Here is a 23272-nt window from a genome sequence, read left to right as displayed (position 1 = left end):
CGTAAAATCAAACCAAATGGACCCGTAAGGTTCATTTTACGCTTTCAAGAATTAAAGCTCTATAAGGGTTCATACCAACTCTCCATCATTTAGCTGGGGACCACCTGGAACCCCCTCAAGGACCACTGGTTGAGAACCACTGCTTTAAAGCATAAAACCAACACAGAGACTAATGTCAGGAACAATGTCAGATATACATATTTGAGTGATACATAATATTGACCCGTATGATATAACCAATGTCACCTTTGAATCCCAAGCATAATGATAAACGTATTTCTCTAGCATTAGATATGTATGTATTTCTTAAATGATATGCATTTCTTGAAAGGGCCTTTAAACGCTACAAAAGAAATGACCCCTCAAAAGTAATTAATGTAAAATAATGAACCACAGAGCCTATTGAATCTCCGAACTTAGCCCACTGTTACGGCCTCACCATTAACCCCATGAACCCTAGCGTCCCTTGTATTGTGAATTCTTTGTACTTCCATGTACTGATGTTCTCATGTCTTACTAAATAAAGTACATTAAGTACATCCCTATTCAGGGGCGAACATCCAGCAAAAATAGCAGATCGACAAGCTCAGCCAACGCCTTGTGTTGTGGCACATTGTGAGTAAGTAAAGATTTTATAGGGAAAAAAGGAGGGGGTCTAGGAGGGGGTCTAGTATAGACCCCTGCGGGACTCCGGTCTGGCTTATATACCAATAACATAAAGAGACCAGAGGTTGAAATCAACAAAATAACGAATTTATACAGCTTAAACTAATAAAGATAATACACCAACGGGAGACGTCCAGCCAAAAACAAACACAATACGACCACACAGTGGTCTGTTAAGAGTCAGCGTTTCTCCCTAAACTAATCAAAACAGACGGAAAACTAAACTAATCAATAAAGCCACGGAAATGGAATTATGTGTACTTCTCCTCCACAAAAGCAAATCAAAGATTGTAAGCTAAACACAACGCGACAAAGAACAGCTGCTGACGAGCTCTTTTATCCACTTTCAATCTGCCATTGCTATTGTCCATTTAGGCAAACATTTCTCTATTAGTTTTTTTATCATTAAAATGTTCTTTTCTCACCGATTTTAGGCGTTATGTCAATTCATTCCTCCCCACACACAATTCTGTGGGTTGTCACTGCTTTTGTAACCTACTGCCTCACCTGCCAGTGAGGAGCCCCCACCGGGAGGATGAATAGTAGAGCATCCGTCCTACTCCTCCCACCAAACACTCCCCACTGACAGGTGGCACCCCCAGCCTGTAGGAGTACGTGCAGTGTCAAATATCACCCTCTCCCACCCGGCTTCCCTCTCCCGAACACGGACCAATTGTGTTCGTATAGTCCATTATTTATTCAGCATTTGAGGCACGGAACCACCATTTGATGAGATTTAGCCTCTCAGACCCAAAAGAATATTTTGTTATCGTATTTTGTCCACAATTCCATGCTGTATTGATGTGGTACCAATAGGAGAGGCAACAGGCAAACGTTGATCAAAATAACAATTATTTAATTAAGTAATGCAGATGTTTAACAATAATTTAACTCTTGAGAGTGTAAAATGAAACCAAACGGACCCTTACGGGTCCGTTTGGTTTCATTTTACACTCTCAAGAGTTAAAGATCTACAAGGGTCCACTTGGTTACCAACTCTCCATCATTTAGCTGGGGACCACCTGGAACCCCCTCAAGGCCCACTGGTTGAGAACCACTGGTATAGATGCTCGAAAAAGACGGAATTGAACCCCTAGACTCCGTTGTGGTGGGCAGGTACTTTACCACTGCGCTACTCAAGCACAACATTTTAAACATTTATATTGAAAATAGTCCATATAGAAGCTCACAAGAGTCGACGCGTTTTGAGCTTATAGATTGGCTATTTTCGCTACATGTGCTGTCAAAGCACAGGACGGGGCTTTGACAGCACTGACAACACCTGTGTAGAAGTGAGACAGATGTTAGTGAGAAACACCGCAAAGGAACAGACACATGATATGAAACCATACGAGAGAAGAAAAAGGGGGGCAAGTAACACCCACTTAAAGGTGAGATAATTTCAGCAGTGTCTCCTGTTATCTTTAACGGGTAAAATGCTGTTTTAACCCATCTGTATGGTAGAGTAATTTAGTACAATATAACGAGTACTTTTGCAGTTGTTGGAGGTGGTCTACCTACTCCATTGAGAAATTTAGACCCTGGTGTCTGGGCACCTACTTGTTGACAAGTAGCCCTGCCTGAAGCTCATAAGTCCAATCCCTCCCCTGGCCAATGGTGAACGATGCATTTCCCAGGTTTCGAATTCCCTGCTGTTACAATTGGCAATTACCCCTCTCTGTCGGGAGAGGACATCAAACTTACGGGGTTGCTTTCACCGCTCTTCCAACCTTTTCACACCTTGCCACTGATAACCTTTTTATTCTTAGGCTGCTGAGACACGCTGATGGTATCTAAAGCCACATGTCACACAGATGACCCCAGATGTTCCCGTGGCCCTCCTTTGCACTCTGCTGCTGCAGACAGCCTTTAATGTTGTGTCAAGTTATAACCACTTAAACCCTATATGGTTGAGCGGAGTCCCTCAGGGCTCTATGCTAGTACATTTTCTGTTTTCGCTCTACATTAAATATCTTTGCTGAAAATAGAATAGAATTGTGAGCTTGTCGATTTGCTATTTTCAGCTAAAGTTTTCCCCAGAATACAGATAATGGGGTTCAAGTGGTTAATGGTCAAAACATTATTGACCATTAACCGCACTAATTCTGGCATCCTTATTTTGGAAATGTCACTTTGTCACTTTTTGTATTATTTCAAAAACCTTCAAAAAAGTAGTAGACCTACAAGCTCACAATGCATCGTAACTGTATTTTCTGAACAATTGTGAACATTTTGTGAACATTATCCTATAATGATATATGAGCTTAGATTGGCTATTTTCACTATTTGTCAAAGTATACAGGGCTTAAGCGGTTAAAATATCCCTCAATGTGTTGCGTTTTGTTTATTATCATTATATACTACACAATGCATTACTATTACTACTGTAATGCATGGCGGTGTCGCTTGCTTCGGCAGTTCTTGCACCTCCAAGATTTTCTAACTAGCCCAGGGGCGTCCAAATGTTTTGAAAATATGAAAATACATTAGGACCGGCTGGATCTCCAGTCATACTGTACCTTTGGAACGTAACAAAGTCACAGAGCTACAAATGCATCGCATTACAACAATTTAACTACAGTGCAATATCAGTAGTCTTTTGTTGGCAGTGTATCCAAACGTAAGCCACTCATCTGTGCTGTGAACAAAAGAAGAACAATTCAGCATTTTTGCCGCATTTTTTTCACGTGCATGCACTACATTGCTGTTATATTTACAATCCAATAAATTGTCTTTTGTTCAGATGGCAGTGTAGCCAACACAAGCAGTTATTGGAGTCCTTACAAATTCTACTGAGAAGTAGTCTATCAGCTCAGGTTAATTTCAAAACACTCAGAAACCTCAATGTATGATTTTCACATGACTAACTGGCGGGCCATAAATAATACATTTTAGGAAGGAAGCCGCAGGCCATATAATATCTGCCCTCATGCCACGATTGGCCCCTGGGCTGGACTTGGGACATGTCTGAACTAGCCAATCATCACCACAGAGACACCAATGTGAACATGGTGTGTGACAAGGTTATTATTCATTCGTTTTTATTTCCTTTTGACACTTTGTTTACAATTTCAGTTGAGTTCTTATTAGTTTCTAAAGCAGGTTTGCTAGTTTAGCTTAGTTAGATTTTTTTGAAAACGATAAGTTTTAGTTTAGTTTTGTATTCGTTTAAGTGTTAGTTTTAGTTTGTATTTTATTTTAATATGCATTAGGTAAGGGCAAGATTCAACAAGGTCAGAAAAATAGCAAAAATAGCCAATCTACAACAAACTCACATTGCATCGTTATATCATGTGATGCATTGAGCTTGTAGATCTGCTACTAAGGATGGGATTTTAGTTAGGTTTGTATACACACAGTATAGACGGATTTCCGCGCGACGTCATCACAGAGCAGAATGCGCAATCTGCGCATGCCGGGGTGAAAGGCGCGTTCGAAAATACAGCCCTGAGCGGCAGTGAGCGCACTGGCCAATACAAACTAATAGGCGAGTGTGCTCCGGTGCGTAATTTCCAAACGCACCCATAGGCTTCCCCCTCCTCTGCGCGGTCATATTCCTCTCATGTTTACTAACAGGAAACCCGTCTATAGTTTCAGTTATAGTTTTATTTTTTTTAATTTATGGCTGTTTTTTTTATTTCGTGAGTTTGCGATTGGTCCGAAATTCAAGGTGCGATTTATATTTCGTTTCCGCAATCTGCCAGCAACGTGCTCTACTGACACAATGGACAGTTTTGAAGAGATGTTGGCTGTGGAGGTTAGGAGCTACACACCTCTCTGAGGGTCTATAAACACAACCATATGGTGGCTAATGAATTTGTCCATTAAGTCTGTCGCCAGAAATGATGGTGAAATCTACAGTACAAATTATGTCAAACATGGGGGAGGTTGATGAAAACAAAACAGTGGAGATTACGGTGTCAAAATCACTTAAAATCACTTTATGCACTGGATCTTATGTTCATCAGCAGATGCTGAGCTGTGGTTCTCAAAGTGATGTCTGTGGACCCCCAGGGGCCCTCGAGAGGGTTCCAGGGGGTCCACAGCAGAATTAGTACAGCTTTGTTTAACCACTTTAACCCTTATACTTTGGTAATTCGAAAATAGCCAATCTACAAGCTCACAATGTTATGAGCTTGTACTGTAGATCTGCTATTGTCTAAATATTTGGAAGATTTTTTTAATCTAAAAAATAAATTAACAACACGACTGTGAGTGGGTTGCTTATTCGAGTTTATTTTAGATCCCCATTAGCTGTTAAACCTGGCAACAGCCTGGGGTCCACGCAGAACAATATAAAAACATACAAAAAGCAAAAACTAGTTTGGGTTACTTGTGCGGGTCCCTGGCACAAAATCTCTGGGGGTCCATGGCCAAATACATATCGATTTTGGGGTCCTTGACATGAAAATGTTTGAGAACCACTATGGTAGAGCTCAACTCACTTTAGATGTAGTAGTGGGTACATTTCTAAATTGTATCTCAAAAACAGAATGCTTTGAATTCTATCCTTATGTAAACTATTGCAGTCAATGGAAATGGATCACTTTTAAACATTAGTTTGTCACTCGTCTTTGTAAAAATAAATGACAGACATCTCTTTGTTGTCTTGATGAAGGACACAGATTCTAAGAATTCTAAGAAGTCTACCGGTACTTAAATACAAATTTGACACTAGTTCAAAATCTCCCTTACATGTAACCCTTGTTGCTTAAATTGTTGTGTGAAGCCATCTTTGGCTCCTCACTTATTTGTTTGTTTATTTTTTACAAGAGATTTAAAGATGATACACAAAGAATCAGTAAAACTGTGAAGGAGAATGCGTTAAAAGAAAAACTCCAGGGGCTTGAGAAGTGGCATTCTCCGGGAATGTTTGTGCATTAGTTGTAGGATAAAATTGCAACAATGTGGAATATACCCATCTATTACAAATAATACATTAATGGACAAGATTCCACTTGTCAGGTAGCTCAAAAAAGGTTGTGTGTTTGAGCCCTGGATGATGCAGAATAAACATGCTCATGGCTACAGGCATTGTGCTGTGTGGATTAGAGAGACTTGATTTCAAAGATATATTTTTTTATTATTTAAGGAGTTTTAAATGATTATAGTCCTGCCAGCTCTGCTGACAGACTCTCCTGTATTTCTCATTTGTCTTCCTCCTCTTCCTATTTTTCATTGTCCTCGGTTTCCCCCCAAAACTACTTCTTCCTCCTCCTCTAAATGCCCGGCCTCTCACTGCTGCGTAGCAGCTATAATGGTCGTCTCTGTCGGGTGGAAACCTCATATGTCCAAGGCAGTTATTACTTTTCAGGATTCAAATAAAAAAATGGCAAAAGTAGCAGATCTACAAGCTCAAAGCGCGTTGCTTCGCCGCACCGCGTTTCGAGCTTGTAGATCTGCTACTTTTGATGCTTTTGTGTGACACTGTAGTAGCCTATGATCAAGTAGTAGGGCATTCATTTAAAAAAAACACACAAAAAGTTAAAATATGGTTTCTGCCCGACAGCAACGATATATTCTTCCTGTTACTTTGTCAAGAAATTAGTTCATAACGGCTGCAATTAACCCATTCAATCCGGGCAACGCATCTACAAATGTCTTCTAAATCCTAACAGTTTTCTGAAAAACGTATGTTGCTATAGTATCAGTAGTTCTCAAACTGTTTCATGTCAAGGACCCCCTAAAATATATTGTTCCAGGGACCCCCCCCATTCAAATATTTGCACAAATGTTCAAGATTTTTCATTTCAATTAGCAGATCTACAAGCTTATAGCACGGCACTTGGTGCCGTGCTATGATTGTGTGTATCTGCTATTTTTGAATAACCATTATTTATAACAAGTATAAATAATGGATATAGCTCAAATCTAAAAGGACACAGATGCGTTCCCGGATTGAATGGGTTAAAAGAATATGGAGATAGGTTTCTACCCGACAGCAATGATATACTCTTCCTGTTGCTTTATCAAGAAATGAGCTCAAACGGCTGCAATTAATGGAATGGTGCTGGATGAAGTCCAGTCGGAACAACAGGCCTAGATGAGAATCTGTTGCTAGCAGCAGGGCACATGCCTTTGAACGTGCTTGCCAGTTTTTGCCACAACTCCCAAACCAGATTCTAAAGTCTCTCTACACCATGGTACAGTAGCTCCATGCCGTGTGGCAGAGCGCCCGCGGCTGAAAATAGCTTATAAAGCTACAAAGGAAAGAGACAGGGGAGTAAGGGAGAGAGACAATGGAATGGAAGTTATCAACCAGATTCAAACCAATGGAGCCGTGCCAGGATATTAGCCCGTTAAGGCCTGAGGTTCCAATTCTACAAAATGTCTTCTAAATCTTAACAGTTTTTTGAACAAACTTCTGTTGCTATGTCAGTGGTTCTGAAACGTTTTCATGTCAAGGACCCCAAAATGTATATGTATTTGGCCGCAGACCCCCATCTCAAAATATTTTGTTCCAGGGACCCCCAGAAGCAAAGATTTGAGTTACAAATGTTTGCTTTAAAAATATATATATTCAAAGATTTTCACAAAATGTCTCGATTTTTCAAAAATAGCAGATCGACAAGCTCATAGCGCGGCACTCGGTGCCGCGCTATGAGCTTGTATATTTTTTTTATTTTGACCCAAAGAGAGATATGATTTTTCGAAGATCTAGACTCCTATCCACTTCCTTGTTAACTTAAAACTTAAAAATTCTGTATCTCGGCTCCTGAGTACTTTTTTTTAATGAAAAATCTCTTGGCATAAAACTGCAAAAAATCTGGCTGTGATTGTTAATGGGTTAGGCCCTGTGCCTCGATATCTCAACATACAAGACTCAAAGATATCAGATATAAGACATGCTTGGTTCCGCAAGATAATGAAAACTTGGCCCTTACTCTTCTATAAAATGCCAAAGTTTCAGCAGGGGCTTAATTACTTCCACTGTGTATGATTTTGCGCATGTGCCTAAAATAAATGTCAAAAACTAGCATTTAATAAGCATATGTTCACGTTCACGACCATCTACTTTGCTAGGAGATCCGAGGAGTCTTTATTTTTTTACAGACGTCATTCAATTAACCACATAGCATTGAACAAACGGGTCCCCCGTGGATTGACTATTTCCCCTAATGTGATTCTGACACGGAAAGCACAGCATCGCATATGAATGGAAATGGCTGTTCTCTACTTTTCTATTTTTACGCTTTCTCGTCTTCATAATTCATAATGTTGTTTTAGCTATGGCATTCCGGCAGTCCTTAGTGGCTTATTCAGTAGTTTTTCCAACGGGATGGAAACTGTTTTTTTTTTTTCTTCTTTTTTCCTCAGTTGAATCATAATAAAAACACAAAAAAAAAAGCCATCAGAGACACAGTAATGTTTACACACCAGTGGAGGACAGGGGATTATATAAAAGCTCATTGTGTTTACACTACATCAATAATCCAACAAAATGATCACCTCCTGAGCAGGCCCATAAGTGTCATTAGTTTCACCACTCTTCTTTAAAAGCAACAACGTTTGGGAACCACTAATGCTACCCCCAAACGCATTTTAAAGCATTCATAACAGATGGAAATAACCTCAGCAAAAACACAAACACGAAAAGTGAAGTGATTATGCATTCAGATTATGTCTACAGATTCTTACCATGTCCTTCCTTTAGTTTACGTCAAATGCAAGAACATCATTACTCCGTTCCAGATATTATGCAGTGTGCCCAGAAAATGACTTTTGCCAAGACAAACTGCAGCACATTGATTCACACCGCTAGAACAACTCTATCTTGACTTCATAAAAATGTAAATTTGGCCATAAAATGTCACTCTGAGTCCAGAGAAATCTTCCTCCCGGTCGTCGGATACGAGGCGCAGAGTCTGCGACTTGATGAAATCATCATTTTCAAGTTTAGTGTTCCATAATTTATCATAACAACATATAAAAGAAATCATTAAATATTCATCCTATCTGGATATGAACGACTCAGACTAAAGTATGAGGAGTTTAAGAAGGCTTTCATTGGGAGCGTTTCACTTTAACCCATTCAGACCGGGAACGAATCTGTTTCATTTGTATGATTTTTTTTTAGCAGATATACAAGCTCGACGAGCTTGTAGATCTGCTATTTTTGAAAAATCTTGAAAATGTGAGCAAATCTTTGAATATATATATATATATTTTTAAAGCATATATATTTTTTAAATCCCCAAAGCAAAATCTTTGCTTCTGGGGATTCTACAAATATCTTCTAAATCCTAAAGTTTAAAAAAAATGTTTCTATATCAGTGGTTCTCAAACTTTTTCATGTCAAGGACCCCCAGAATGATATGTATTTGGCCACGGACCCCCATCTCAAAATATTTAGACCTACAAGCTCATGGAGCGGCACTCGGTGCCGCGCCATGAGCTTGTAGATCTGCTATTTTTTTTTTAATAGCCAAAAAAATCTTGAAATTGACACAGATGCGTTCCCGGTCTTAATGGATTAAGACTGCAGGTCGTTGTCTGAGAACATTTCTGGTCCCCAGTGTATGGACTAGCAGGCTATAAGTAAAACGTCAGACTCTGTTAAGTAGATCACCTTTGGCAGGGTACGCCTAAAGGATTTAGCTCATAGCAATGTCAGCGTTCTGCCCTCCCGATGGGACCATGTAATTGTGCTACATAATGTGCGTGGGTGTGCGTGCGTGTGTGTTTGTTTGTGTAGTTTCTATGTGTGTGTGTGTGTCTGTGTGGTTTATGGTGGGTTTTTATTAATCACGTTATTGTTGTTTTTTTCTTCAATTCTATGAAAAACCCTTTGAAAACTTTGCGTCGATAAGTGTGTTTGTAAGTAATTCTGTGTGTAACGATTCACAGTCTCACACGTACAACGTGCATGTGTTTTTCGTGCGTGTGCGACAGTGTCAGTGTCTTCATGCACATGTACAACGGTGTGACAGTTGTACTGCGCGTGAACCCCCCCACCCCCACCCCCCGGCCCCCGGCTCCCCAGAGAAACCTTCCCTGCAGCCCCCATAGCAGCACGGTGGTGACAGCAGCTCTCTCGGCCCCCTGGAGGCCTGCAGGGGCCCCCAGCGGGGGCCGGCTGTGGGCAGAGATAAGAGCACAGGCTTCATTTTCTCCGCGCACGCTTTTTTTTTCTCCGTGCGATGGGGTGACCGAGGAACCCTGCGGGGAAACGAGTCTCATTGTTAACCGATGAACATGTCTTAATGGCCATCTGCAGCGGGCTTTAACAGAGGATTGGGCCCCGCAGACAGACAGGCAGGGGACTGTCAGTCTGCTTTACTTTACTCTCTCTCTCTCTCTCTCTCTCTCTCTCTCTCTCTCTCTGGTGTCTTTGAGGTTGGGGGGGGTTGGCGGCAGAGCGGCATTTAATGCTACACTTTGGTGGCATTTGGCTTCAAAGCTACATGCGAGGGTTTGATGGCGGCGCCTGGGTTTGCCAGCTCCTGTAATGAAGTGCTTCAACCCATGGCTTTGCTAGGTTTCAGATCTCGGCACTGGTGGATTTTTAGTGCAGCACAGCAGCCAGGAAATTGTCAGTTTCTTTATCCGAAGGTTTATTGTCAATGTATGAACGGTTACACACGGTACATGGATAGAATAGAATTTGTTGCTGTCCGGCAGAAACCAGCCAACTCAATTTTTCCGCTTTTGCATTTTTTTCCCCCATAAATCAGTGCTATTGAACACCCTTTACGTTTGTGTGTTGATTAAAAAAATGAACAAATGAAAGGTATTAATAGTCCACCAAAGGGGGGTGGAGTTAGCTGGTTTTGCTGACTCCAGGCTCCACCCCCTTTTGACCTCCAACCTCATTGTGAGCTTGGAGGTCCATTCAGCTGTTCTTATCAATGATGAACAAAACCTCCTAACTCCACTTTTTCTTTTGTTTTTGTCATTTCCTGAAAACTGAACATTTTGGAGTTAGCTGGTTTCTGCCGGACAGCAGAGAGATGCAATATAATGCTCTAGAATTGACAGATTTATCGTCAAATACCATCACACTCACCCAACGCATACAGTACACAACGCTTCCCTGCCATCCATTTGTATAATACGCTCCCACAAATGAGAGAAACAAGCAAGCATGCACAGTTGACTATCACGGCACACGGCACTAGATTGATGATCCCCATTGACTTGTCTCCAAGGCTCTGTTCAGCAGACCAGCGTTTTTCCACATGGTTCACTTTTATCAGCGACAGCTCCGCACACTTGCTTGAGTCCCACGGGCTTGTGGCATCATCACATTTGCATGGCCTTTCCCCATAAGATTACACTTGCTGTATGTTGGCATGATGTTCGCACCGTTTCCCCTTAGCATGTGTAGTGCGGAGCATCAACGCATCATATTACAAGTAACAGGCAGCCTGTCGGCTGAACACAGATGTGTACAGTAATTAAAGGAACGAGGCACAGCGGGTACTGCCAGTTCAAGCAATATCCCTGTAAGAAGATTACCACTGTGTACGGCCTAATGCTTCAATTATTATGTCCTACCAAGAGAGCAGATCCGCGAGCTCAGTTTGTAGATATTTTCAGCAAGCGACACACCATACGAGTCACGACACGGTATAAGTCAGGTTCCAGCACTGAGGTGAGGTTGCAATCTCATACACGGTGATATGCAGGCATGCAACTGCACACATACCCTAGCATACAGCATACGCGAATACAGGCTTTCAGACGCACACACACTGTACACCCCAGTGGTGTAAAGTAACTAAGTACATGTACTCAAGACAAGTACTGTACAATTTTGAGGTATTTTTACTTTACTGGAGTATTTCCAATTTTCAGTACTTTTACTTCTTCTCCACTACATCTCAGAGGCGTACTTGTACGTTTTGATTATTATTACAAAACCACTTCAGCCCTATATACATTTCAGCCATTTGAAAACAGCCAATCTACAAGCTCACAATGCGTCGCGACGCATTGTGAGCTTATAGATCTGCTATTTTCAAAAGATTTTTATGCATTTTATACATTTGAAAACATTGTGAAATGGGACATTCTCTATAATGAGTACTTTCTACTTTTGATATTTTAAGTACATTTTGATACCATTTTTTTTGTACTTTTACCACAAGTACATTTTGAATTCCAGACTTGTGTTTCTACATTGCAGTATACATACTTCTACTTAAGTAAAAAACATAATAGTACTTTTTCCACCACTGGTACAACCCCTGCAACGGTGTTTGGGTGAAGTTTTATCGTGCAGATGGTACATGGCTAAAACGGCTAACAGTTAGTCATGTTTTCATTTTGCACTTTGCCATGTTCTGAGAGGAATCTGAAAAGATTAAAAAAAGATTACATCTCTCACGCTAGCAAACGGGCATGGTGTCATTTCCACATTTAGCAGACTGTAAAAAAGAGTGCTATCGCTGTATTTTTATGCCTATATGCCGGTGGACAGCCGTGGCCGGAGGCGTCATGTTTCCGGTTTGTCCGGCGTCCGTACACCCAAACTTGTGAATGCGAGATCACAGCAATGCCTCGGGGGAATTTCATGACATTTGGCACAAATGTCTACTTGGACTCGAGTATGAAGTGATTACAAGTATGTGGTCAAAGGTCAAGGTCACTGTGGCCTAACTAAACATGTTCATTAAATTCCTTCAAAGTCTTCGCTAAACATAAACTATATATAGACTTTATGAGTCTGGACAGACATGGATGTAAACAGCAACTGGTCAGTGGAGGCATACAACCGCAATGCGGTATTTCTAGTTTTTTTGCGTTCCGAGACGTTAACTTATATTTGTGCAGCAGTAGCTCATATTTAGCTTAATAAAATGGCATGCAACGTTGCAGTTTCCCACAAATTCACTTACGAGTGTTTGTCATAAACTCTTACTCCCCAGTCCCTTCCTAATTCAACCCTGAGCTGAGATGTTACAGTATGTATTTCACTGAAACAAAGTGTCACTAAAGAGCAACTTGATTAAAATCATTTCAATAAAAATGGATCAATATGGATTTTAAATGAATGCATTATCTTTTTAGCTCCGCTTGGCCAGGAATGGCCGAAAGGCGGAGATCATGTTTTCGCCCCTATCCATCTCTCTGTGTGTCGTTATACATTTTGCGACAAACATTGATAATGGTGGTGCTATAACACCTCATCAGCACTGCCAGCGACATGAGCGAGCGAGCGAGCAAGCGATGAAAAGTCATTAAAAGACGTGTTTAATTGAAAATGTCTTGGTGTACCGCGAGCGACAGTGCATGGTGCTGCGACGTCGTCCACTCCTCCAATATTCACTCGCAGTGAGGTTTCGTGGCTGTGTCACACCCCCAAACTGTTTTTATTGATCGAGATCTGCACACTGCTGTGTGCCTGTTCCTGGAATACAGCTATTTTGCTTGTCTGGAGTTTTGTTAAGAGTGAAGGAAATGATGGATGTTCAAATGGCCTTGTGGACGGACAGCTGAGGGTGCGCCCTCACTTTGTTCCTGACACACTTCATATTTATATTTGCAGATTGTTCACAGGACTTCATATTTATAGCCCATTTCAGTGTAGTTCAACGACCATCATCAAACAGTACAGTGATACAGTAATGAAGACAATGATAATAAAAATATAAAATAAAATAAAACATATATCAACATATAACAACAACGCACAGTACGAACAGTTTTTCAGGTTATTACTCCGTGGTTATCGACATAATGTAAACGTATTATGAAGCTGTGTAGTGATTCCTTTAAGCTGCATTATTTAAATCCTGCCATGCCCTTCAATATCAAATCAATCATCATTCATCTGTTTTGATTGATCCAGTTTATTTTGCCTTTGTTCCATTGGCGAACCTTAAAACAAACCAATACATCAAATAACAGTAATGTTCACCTTAATGGACCCAGATTTAGTTGTTAAAATTTGATCTCCTTCTTTATCCTTAAGTAACATTGTCTTCTGCATAGCCAACCTTTTTTATAATAACCATATGTATAATAAGCACTCCCCCACCTTTATAACTTGTATGCCAGAGTTGACCTTTGAAGAGAGAATAGGCTGCTCCTTGCCTTATTTCATCTGTGGTTTGTGCTTATCTTTTCATAGCTACGGGCAGCAGCAAACCAGAGAAGGAAATGGTGTAGGTGGCCGTTTTTGTATTTTGAAAACATCACTGTGAAATACTTTTTCATATTGTCTTTGGTATGGAACAGCTGAATAGCCTAACCTGTGTAAGTGAGTGTGGTAGTGTGCAGACCATTAGTTTGTCGAAGGCAGAGGTGGGAAAAGTACTCACAAAATTAGAATATACTGTAAGTACCAAAAGTAAAAGTACTCATGCAGAATATCCTGTTTCACAAGTTATAGTGTATAAAATGTATACAAGTCTTTTGAAAGTAGCAGATCTACGGCTATTTTCAAATAGCCAAAGTTTAAATAGGGCTTAAGTGGTTAATGTATGTTTTGTAATAATAATCACATTTGTTTTTTAAGTTTTCAAATCATTGTAGTGGAGTATAAGTACAATATTTGTCTGTGAGATGTAGTGGAGTAGAAGTGAAAATATAGAAAATTGTAAACTCAAAATTGCACTTAAGTACAGAACTTGAGTACATGTACTTTACTTTACACCACTGTCAATAGTGTGTCAAAGGTCACAGACACCAAAATCTTCAGCACAGCAGCTGTAGCAGTCTGCAGAGAAGGAGAAGGCAAGCACCATATTCCCCACATACCAGCAGGTCTGCCTTAACCAGCAGGAACAGTGGTTGAGATGAGTTCATCTTTATATGTAGAAAATATACATGAGTTTATCCTACAGTGAAAAATATACATGAGTTTATTCTACAATGAACAACGTGGTTTTGGTTGTTTATATTTTCCCATTCAAACTTACCATGATATATGGATAATGCAGTTCAAAGATCTCATCCTGAAAGTCACTAATCGCAAGTAGTTCTTGTACTTGAGTGGCATTTTATGCCCTTTTTTCAGGTGGTTTTGCTTCATCTTTGTGACGTAGGAGAGTGCAGTGAGATAGGAGGCTGAGGGTAAGAGAGGAGGGAAGACATGCAACTCATGGCTGCGACTGGAGGATAGAACCGGAGACGTAGCAAGCATATGGTGCGTTAACCATCCACCCACTGGTGCACCGCGGCAATGTACATGTTTGAGTACATTTTAAAGTCAGCAATTCTACTTTCAACCTTGAGTTTTGTTTAAGTATTTTGGAAGGTGTGTGTGTGTGTGTGTGTGTGTGTGTGTGTGTGTGTGTGTGTGTGTGTGTGTGTGTGTGTGTGTGTGTGTGTGTGTGTGTGTGTGTGTGTGTGTGTGTGTGTGTGTGTGTGTGTGTGTGTGTGTGTGTGTGTGTGTGTGTGGGATATAGATAGATATGCTGATAATTCCTCTTCCTAATGTTTTTCATAAATTTAAGTGCAATAGGCAGCCTCTTGTAATTCAGGACTGTTTTTATATTTAAAAAATGACATCATCTTGTGCACAGGTAAATAAGAGTTAAATACATTTTTGCTCCTCGTTGTAGCAGCTTAAGTAATAGTAATTTAAAAAACAACATATATATACACAACTGCAACAAGAGAAGAGAAACAGTTTTGCCATTGCCCTAGCGCTTAAGGTGTTTGAAGGTGCTTTGCATTAATAGGGTCTCACTCCTGGGTTATCATCATCTAATGTAAACATTATGAGCATGCAGAAGCATGCAGAGGCTGTAAAGTGATTCCTTTAAGCTTCCTTTAAGCTGCATTATTCTAAGTCCTGCCATGCCCATCAATATTGAATCAATGATTGTTAATCTGTTTTGACTGTCCAGTTTCCTTTGGCCTTGTTCCAATAGCAAACCTTAAAACAAACCGACACACAGAATAACACCCAAGACTTTCACATTAACATAACATATCTGTTCACCTTAATGGACCTAGTTTATTGGGTTGAATTTGATCTCCTGTCCTCGAGTAACACTGTCCTCTACAAAGCCAACCATCTGTATAATAATCTTAGTTATAGTAAACCTTAGTTATACTGTATGTTACAGTGTAATATCCATTCACTCAACTTTATAACTTGTATGCTAGTGTTGAATTAACCTCGACAGAGGTGAGAATAGGCAGCTCTTTGCCCTATTTTATATAGGGTTGCTTATCTTTTCATAGTTACTGGCAGCAGGAAACATGAGAAGGAATTTTGTATCTTTGGGGGGGGACGTGAAATACAGTATATTGTCTTTGGTATGGGGCAGCTGAGTAGCCCATGTGTTTAAGTGAGTGTGCAGATCATTAGTGTGTCGAAGCGAAGGACACCAAAATCCTCAGCACAACAGCTGTAACAGCCTGCAGAGAAGGAGGAGAAGACATGGAGCGCCATATTCCCCACTTACCAGCAGGTCTGCGGCGTCTGCCTCAACCAGCAGGTTACTGGCAACCTTCTGGAGGCAACAGGAAAAGATTGAGATTAGTTTATCTTCATGGAGACAATAAACATGAGTTGTTTACCCCATGGCCTTAGTTTTATTTGATTGATCAACACTTGATCACACTGTTCAAACATGTTTCAGCGTTAGCCAATCAACAGTGTGTTTGAGTTATTAGAGAAAGTTATGCCTCAGCGCAAACGGAGCGCTTCCAAAACAGGTTTGGAGGTTGGCGCTGACGTTACACGTACGCAGTGATTTATGACTGTGCCTGCCCTTGACCTATTTGCGAGACCAACTTTAGGGATGCTGAGTAGAGGCTGTGTGTGTGTGTGTTTATTCTTGGGCAAACATTACATAAAGCAGAGATGAATGGGCTCTAATGAAGAGGTGTTCACCAAGATGTAGCTGGTTCCCCGTTGAACCCTATCGCGTCTTTATTCTGTGCATGTTATAACGGGCAAACTTTTTGAAAAGAATTGCAGCTCTACAAGCTCACGATGTGTCGTAGCGCAAAGCGGTGTGAGCTTGTGGATCAGCTATTTTGCCAGAGATTTGGTGTAGAGGGGGGAAAGGAGAGGACCAAGTATTGACCATCCCGGTCAACAAAGTCTATACCGTTTAAGTGGCTGGGATTCATGCAGGTAGGGCGGGGTGATATTGACTAAATCAAATAAAACAATATTTTTGACTACCGTGATATTGATAGTTTGATGTGAGTTTGTCTGCTGTTTTCAAGAACATTTTGAGAAATGATCATTAGTGATGTAGATACTGCATGATGGCTATATATGAAAATTTGGTAGGACTTTAATGTAATGCCATATCTATATGGCATTACGGCATATAGATATGGCATATCGTGCTATATCACGATAACCCAGGCAGTTCTGGTACTCCGGATCTCCATATATGCCTATGTGTTGGCATATCGGTCGGATCAGTGCACTTCACACCAGTCAATGCTCTCCCTCGGGTGCTCTGCGATATGCATTAGAGCATGATATCATCGGTGACACCAGCCACATTTATATAACTGTTTGTACGCCAGAATAGTCTCCAAATATGGGCATCTTTGTTTGTGACGCCCAACGTCGACCCACAAGGACATTTTAAGATAGGAGATAGGATATCACCCAGCTCTATACTGTATGACAGGGTGGAAAAGAGGACAGAGTATCTTTAGGACACTATATGAGACATACAGTACAGGTAGGCTATCATCATACCTCACCATGAAACTGGCTCTATGCGTATTCTCTATGTAGATTTTAAGTGGCAAATACTTGAAAGCCTATTTTCTCCAGAGCGGTTTTGACCTCTCAAATATTCATAGCTTCATAGCCAAAGTCTGATTGTCTTCTTCAGTCATTCTCCTTTGAAGTCAGCTTCACAGAGATCTCCTGTATAAGAAAAGTCGGAATAAATAGTATCCTCTTCAGTGTCACCATGCTGAAAGATCTGTGGGAGAGAGTGGAATAAAAAAAAGTCGGTAGCACTTCATAATAATGACCTGCTATAAAGCGTTTAGGTACTCTTCAATGTCACCGTGCTGATGTCTGGGGAGCAAGCAACTTGCATGAAAAGGTGTCAAGCTTCCATTGACATCAATTGTCTGGTCGACGGCCCACGGCCGTGTCTGTCTGCGACACTTTGGTAGCTGCTCGCCGTACGTCCCCCTAAGAGGCTGTCGAAAAAGCTCCAAAAAACACGTCCCCTGTGGACTGCTTCCTGTTGAGGACGGCCAATTAAAGTGCTGCCTTGTGGAAAGCACATGCTGAGCTCTCCTCCCGACACGGTTCTTATAATCACAGAGGGAAAGCGGTCGGGGCTCCATCAGACTAACATCTTACACTTGTGGCAGTGCTGCCGCCCACTAAGTGTCTCAGTCAGAGGCAGTAGCACATCATTTGCACATGCAAACGCACACCTGGGGGTGATAGGATCTCACCTATTTTGGGAGCTCTCTTATGTGAAATCAAAGTATTACAAAAACGGTAAAAGGATACATTATTTTATTTATTTATTTTACACATTGGCTGAGGTGTGTGTGTGTGTGTGTGTGTGCGCGTTTACTGTTTGGAGCTGAAGTCATAGTTGACTAGCAGTCACAGGCTGGTCACATGAAGATCCACATTGGAGCCAAGTACGAGGTCCACATTGGTGTTTTATGTGCTTCCCAAGATCCACGTAATTTAAGTAACATAGATTACTAACTACAAGTAAAATAAACGTGTTCTTGTTTAAACATACAGTTAGTATTAACACGACATAAAACAACGCTTTCGACCCTCCTAGACCTAGCGGCCCAGACACATTCCACATAATAGGCTCTAATGCAAATCCCGATCCCGACAACCTTTGCAGCGTGTCTCTCCCCGTCTATCTCTCCCTGTTTCCTGTCAATCTCCACTGGTACTATCAATAAAGGCAGAAAAAGTCCCAAGAAATATTTAAAAAAATCACACCCAGTGTGAAGTGAGCGGTGAAATGTATGAGTTATTAATTTCATCATGCATCTCGGTAGCCAATCACAGCACGTCCTGCTAAGTGACGTGCTTACATTTTTTACATTATTATTAATTTCATCATGCGTCTCGCTAGCCAATCACAGCGCGTCTGCGAAGTTTAAGTTAATTTCATCATGTGTCTCGCTAGCCAATCACAGCACGTCCTGCAAGGCTTAGCCTATGGGCGCGTTTTCCACAGCATGGCGTCACAGCGAAAGCATTTTTCATGACGGAAAGAAAAACTTTCGCCACGGATGGGTCCTAAACCCTCTTATAGGAGCGGTTGCACCTCTCAACAAACAAAAAACCACACTCCCCTTTACAAAAACTCCCTAGAAGTATTGCAGATATATAATTTGGCCTTCTTGTCCTTTGTCCCTGGTGAACCAGGTATTCCTTGAAGTCCTCCTAACTAGGCCTTTCAATGCTTATAGTAATACGGCCCTCCGCTGTGTCTGAGATGCTCTGATGTCTGACAGCTCTTAGTTTCTCACACAGCCGAGGGTACTGGGAGGACCAGCGTTATGAGGAACAGGTACAGGAAGTTCTTCAGGATTACTGTTCTGGCTGTGCCTGTTGTTCGCCTAAGTCTGAATCCGTTTCTGAAGGGTCTGGTCCATCCTCTAACCTTTTTCTTAAAGAAAAACATGTCGGTACGTTCCGGCAATGATTACCTACAACCTGAATGTTCCAAGTTGCTACTTTGCACAGCCATGTGAGAGAGAGAGCAGGAAATGCTACCTAGTTCATAGGAGGATAATAAACTGGTAAACTGTGTGACCAAAATAAGACTTTAATTTAAATAATAATAACAACTAGTCCATATTCGGTGAAGCCAGGTCACGACCGGTCGTCATTTCATCCTGACAAACAACCAATAAAACCACGGCGTTGACATCCTTCCGGGCAATGGGACCGTGTCTAAAGATCGCCCATGGCAAAAATGCTAATGAACAGCTTCAATTTAGAAAATGTGAAGAATAAGCTTCCTAACTCCCTGCATACGCCAATGGTCAATGCCCATGATGCAATTACAGACTGATTGGTCAACCCACTGAGGAGAAATATGGATGAGGGGCCTCCCAGTGGCCTAGCGGTCCAGGCGCATACCACATAAGCTGGTAATAAGCTTGACAGCGTGTCGCGGGTTCGACTCCCGACCCCGACGACCTTTGCTGTGTGTCACCCCCCCATCTCTCTCCCCATTTCCTGTCAGCCCACTATCCTATCAATAAAGGCAGAAAAAGGCCCCAAAAATATCTTTTAAAAAAAAGAAAATAAATATGGATGAGGACAGACTGAGCGACAGAGTTTTGTTCTTTTAATAGTGGGATAGGAGGATATTATTATTATTATTATTATGAAAAATAAACAATGGACAGATTTACGGTCGCCCAAAATTGCTATCAACGTGGAGCCCGGGAAAAGTGCGTCTACTGTCTATACAATCACAGGTGCTGCTTGGAATTCTGGGGCACCATGGCAGCATGTCAGACAGGAGCCCCAGTATTTACATATTAATCAATAACATTAATACATTCTGGCACCTTTTTACATCAGGGCCCGCTCTGTGCTATATGCAACGTCTCCACCAACATTCACAGAGGAAATCACAGCAGTCCGTCTGGCTGGTTCGTGGTGTCTCTCCCTGCCTGGCGTAGCTCAACTGGTGTCTGATGTGTTCACTTGTTGGCTTGCTGTGAGGCGTCGCTTGGTACCACTTTTGGTGTCAGAATCACAGGCGTGACTCAAAAGTGAAACACCAGGGCCACGTTTTAATTGCTCTGATGCGGTGTGTTGGCAGGGCATTTTTATACCGTGTTATTAGTTGAGCAGAAACATGGGTAACTCTTTAAAAAATCCTTGAGAACCTAATTGATTGCTTGGGGTTGGCAAAAGGGTCTTTCTGTGTGGAGTTTGCATGTTCTCCCCCCGTGTCCCCTAGGGTAGGTACCCTCACAAAAAACATGCTGTAATCCTGGTCTCTATACTGCCTCCCCCCGGTGAGCCGGGGCACCTGATGGAGGGGAAAGGAACTGGTTGGAATAACGTGTTCCTTCCACACGCCTCGTCTAACCGGGAAACTCCCCCCTGTCAGGTGATAAGAAGCGGCCTGCTCACTCCTCATGCATTGAAGGAAGCATGAGCTCAGTTTGGGGCTCTCCCCAGGCTGGCAGAGGGAGAGTAGCGCCCAGGATTATAAGCTTAGGCAATTGGCACTGGGTGAAAAATGGGTTGGAGAATGTATTTGATTGCTAAACCCTTAACCATTTAAATGAATAGTTCACTAAAAATATATATTTTCTATCAATTACACACCGGGTCATCGGTCAATAGGATACTCAATATAGGAGACTCTTTGAGTCTCCGACGGTCATCAAATTATTGGCTTAGGAATGTGACAAAAAATAAAATATCATGGGGTGTGTAATTGATAGAAAATAAGAAATTCTTTGGGTGAACTACTCCTTTAAGCCCTATGTACTTCATTGTATGACGAATAGTGAAAAAGGCGATCTACATGCTCTGCTATTTTCACTCATTTTGGAGTAATGGCATTCCCAAAATAGGGATACCACAATAAGCGGTAGGACGCTAGATAAATGTCTGTGATACTACTGTATAATTGCCATGCAAAAGGCGTGATTGCTACAACTCTCAAAGGTAAATTAAAACAGCAGATTTGGCTGTGTAGACCCTTCTTTGTGCCTTCACGGAGATGAAAAAAAAACGTCTGTTATTAATTATTTAAAAGACATCTGTGGTATTTCTGTACAGAGAAGAGCCATACTAAGTGCCTGTTGAAGTATGCCAAGCTCACTGTAGAAAGAGTCAAAAAATGGTGTAGCTTCCCTCTCTGAACTTTATCTATCAACAACAGTAAGCTACTTTGTGCAGTTTTTCTTTTTTTCTTTTATGGATATTGATTTCTTTATACTTTTTTCACCTGTAACAACAAGTTCTTCACAAGAACAGTGTTGACATGGAAAAAAAAACACTATCTTTTACATGGCTTTTGTCAACTACTACAGTGTTTCTCAAACTTTTTTGACTTCTGTACCCCCTTTGCCTGCTTTCTGAATCCAAGTACCCCATTTATAAGACTACTGCATACATAGAAAATATTGACATCAAAAATCAAATGTTGATGTATGTGGTGCAAATAAGTATTACTTTCTAGCTACTCAGTAACAGTTGTGCTATAAAGTTTTTGATTTTGTTTGGTTTAAAACTTTACCGATCATTAGGTTCACACAAAGTTTCTTCATGTTTCATAGTTAAACATAATCTTTTTTTCGTTCTTTCATTTTCCACTTTCTTTCACGTACCCCCTATAGTCCCTCCGAGTACCCCTAGGGGTACATGTACCCCCATTTGAGAAACACTGAACTACTAGACCGATTTGACTCCATATGGGGGGCCCCCCCATATGCGGTGGTCCACCGATCGACTGAACCACCCACCCACTCACAAATCTTTATATTTTTGGGGATCCGCTGATCCTACCCACTTCCCACTTCCCACTCGGCGCATCACTTCCTCAGGTCCTTGGCGATATTAGATGACCCAGCATTCTTTCACGTTCTTCATTACATTGTCCGAAGGGGCTTCCGTTTTTGTGACTCCACACGCATAGCGGCATGAGCTGTGATTGGTCTACTTCTGACAGGACAAACAGACATAGATACTGTACAGTACGCACATACAGATGCCGAAAAATAACCACTAGCTGCTCTATAACAGCGGAAGGGACAAGAGATACAGTAAGAGGAGTGAGTCAGACGCATATGAATTAGAATTCAGGGCCGTGCAGGTAGCATGCACCATTCTCAATAAAAGTGAGAGTATATGGCCTGTGGCCATCAGTGTCAGCAATGTGCCTGTCACTGTACAGAGGTCCTGGAATTTAATCCACGGAGGCAGAAAACTGGTGTCATTGGATGCCTTGCAGCTATAACTAAATGAATACAGTTGGAATACCGTACAGGCTAGAAGTCTGTTATTAGGAAAGGAGCTGTCCATGGTTCTGGAATCACTGCAAGGACCTTTTACAGACAGTGAAGGTGCAATGCAGTCGTTACATTTTATGTAACACTTTATTTAAAGTATACATCTGACATGAAAAGTTAATTGTTCATTCATTTGAGTATATGCACGCAGTTATTTTAACTCGGATGTGAGGTTTATTGTTTACCCGGTATCCAAGTTTCTTTGAGGCACTACATTGTTCTCTGTACTCTCTACTTATGTGACTATTTACCTTGTTGTTTGTTAATTGGGTTCATGCTTAATTGGGTTAAGGTTCATGCATGGTATGTTCATACCAAGCACTATAACTATAATTATGACTATAACTATAACGATAACTTTAACTATATCGTTCACCATTGTCTTTGTTTTAGTTGTGGTGTGAACGATTTTTAACGTCATTATTTCCAAAAATGTTATCCCATGATTTTGTAACCCATTTTTTCACCCTGTGCCAATTGCCTATGTAACCCTGGGTGCTACTCTCTTTCTGCCAGCCTGGGGAGAGCCCAGAACTGCCTCCTTCAATGCATGAGGAGCTAGCAAGCCGCTTCTTATCACCTGAGTACCGCGATACGAGCTTGTAGATCTGCTATTTTTGAATAGCTAAAGCATAAAATTATGCTTTTTAGCCCAAATCTAAAATGACACAGATGCTTTCCCGGTCTTAAA

General features: G+C 41.2%; 1 protein-coding gene across 1 annotated transcript in view; it reads left to right on the top strand.

Moving 5' to 3' along the window:
• The window catches only part of LOC311059964 (voltage-gated delayed rectifier potassium channel KCNH4-like), a 95456-nt gene that overhangs the window by 1373 nt on the left and 70811 nt on the right, over nucleotides 1-23272 (top strand). The window lies entirely within an intron of this gene.

Source organism: Gymnoscopelus microlampas (genome assembly GCF_963454915.1).
Source record: "Gymnoscopelus microlampas genome assembly, chromosome: 14".
In the NCBI taxonomy this organism is placed as follows: Eukaryota; Metazoa; Chordata; class Actinopteri; order Myctophiformes; family Myctophidae; genus Gymnoscopelus; species Gymnoscopelus microlampas.
The sequence above is the reverse complement of the archived record's forward strand: the minus strand, read 5'-3'. Positions and strand labels throughout refer to the sequence as shown.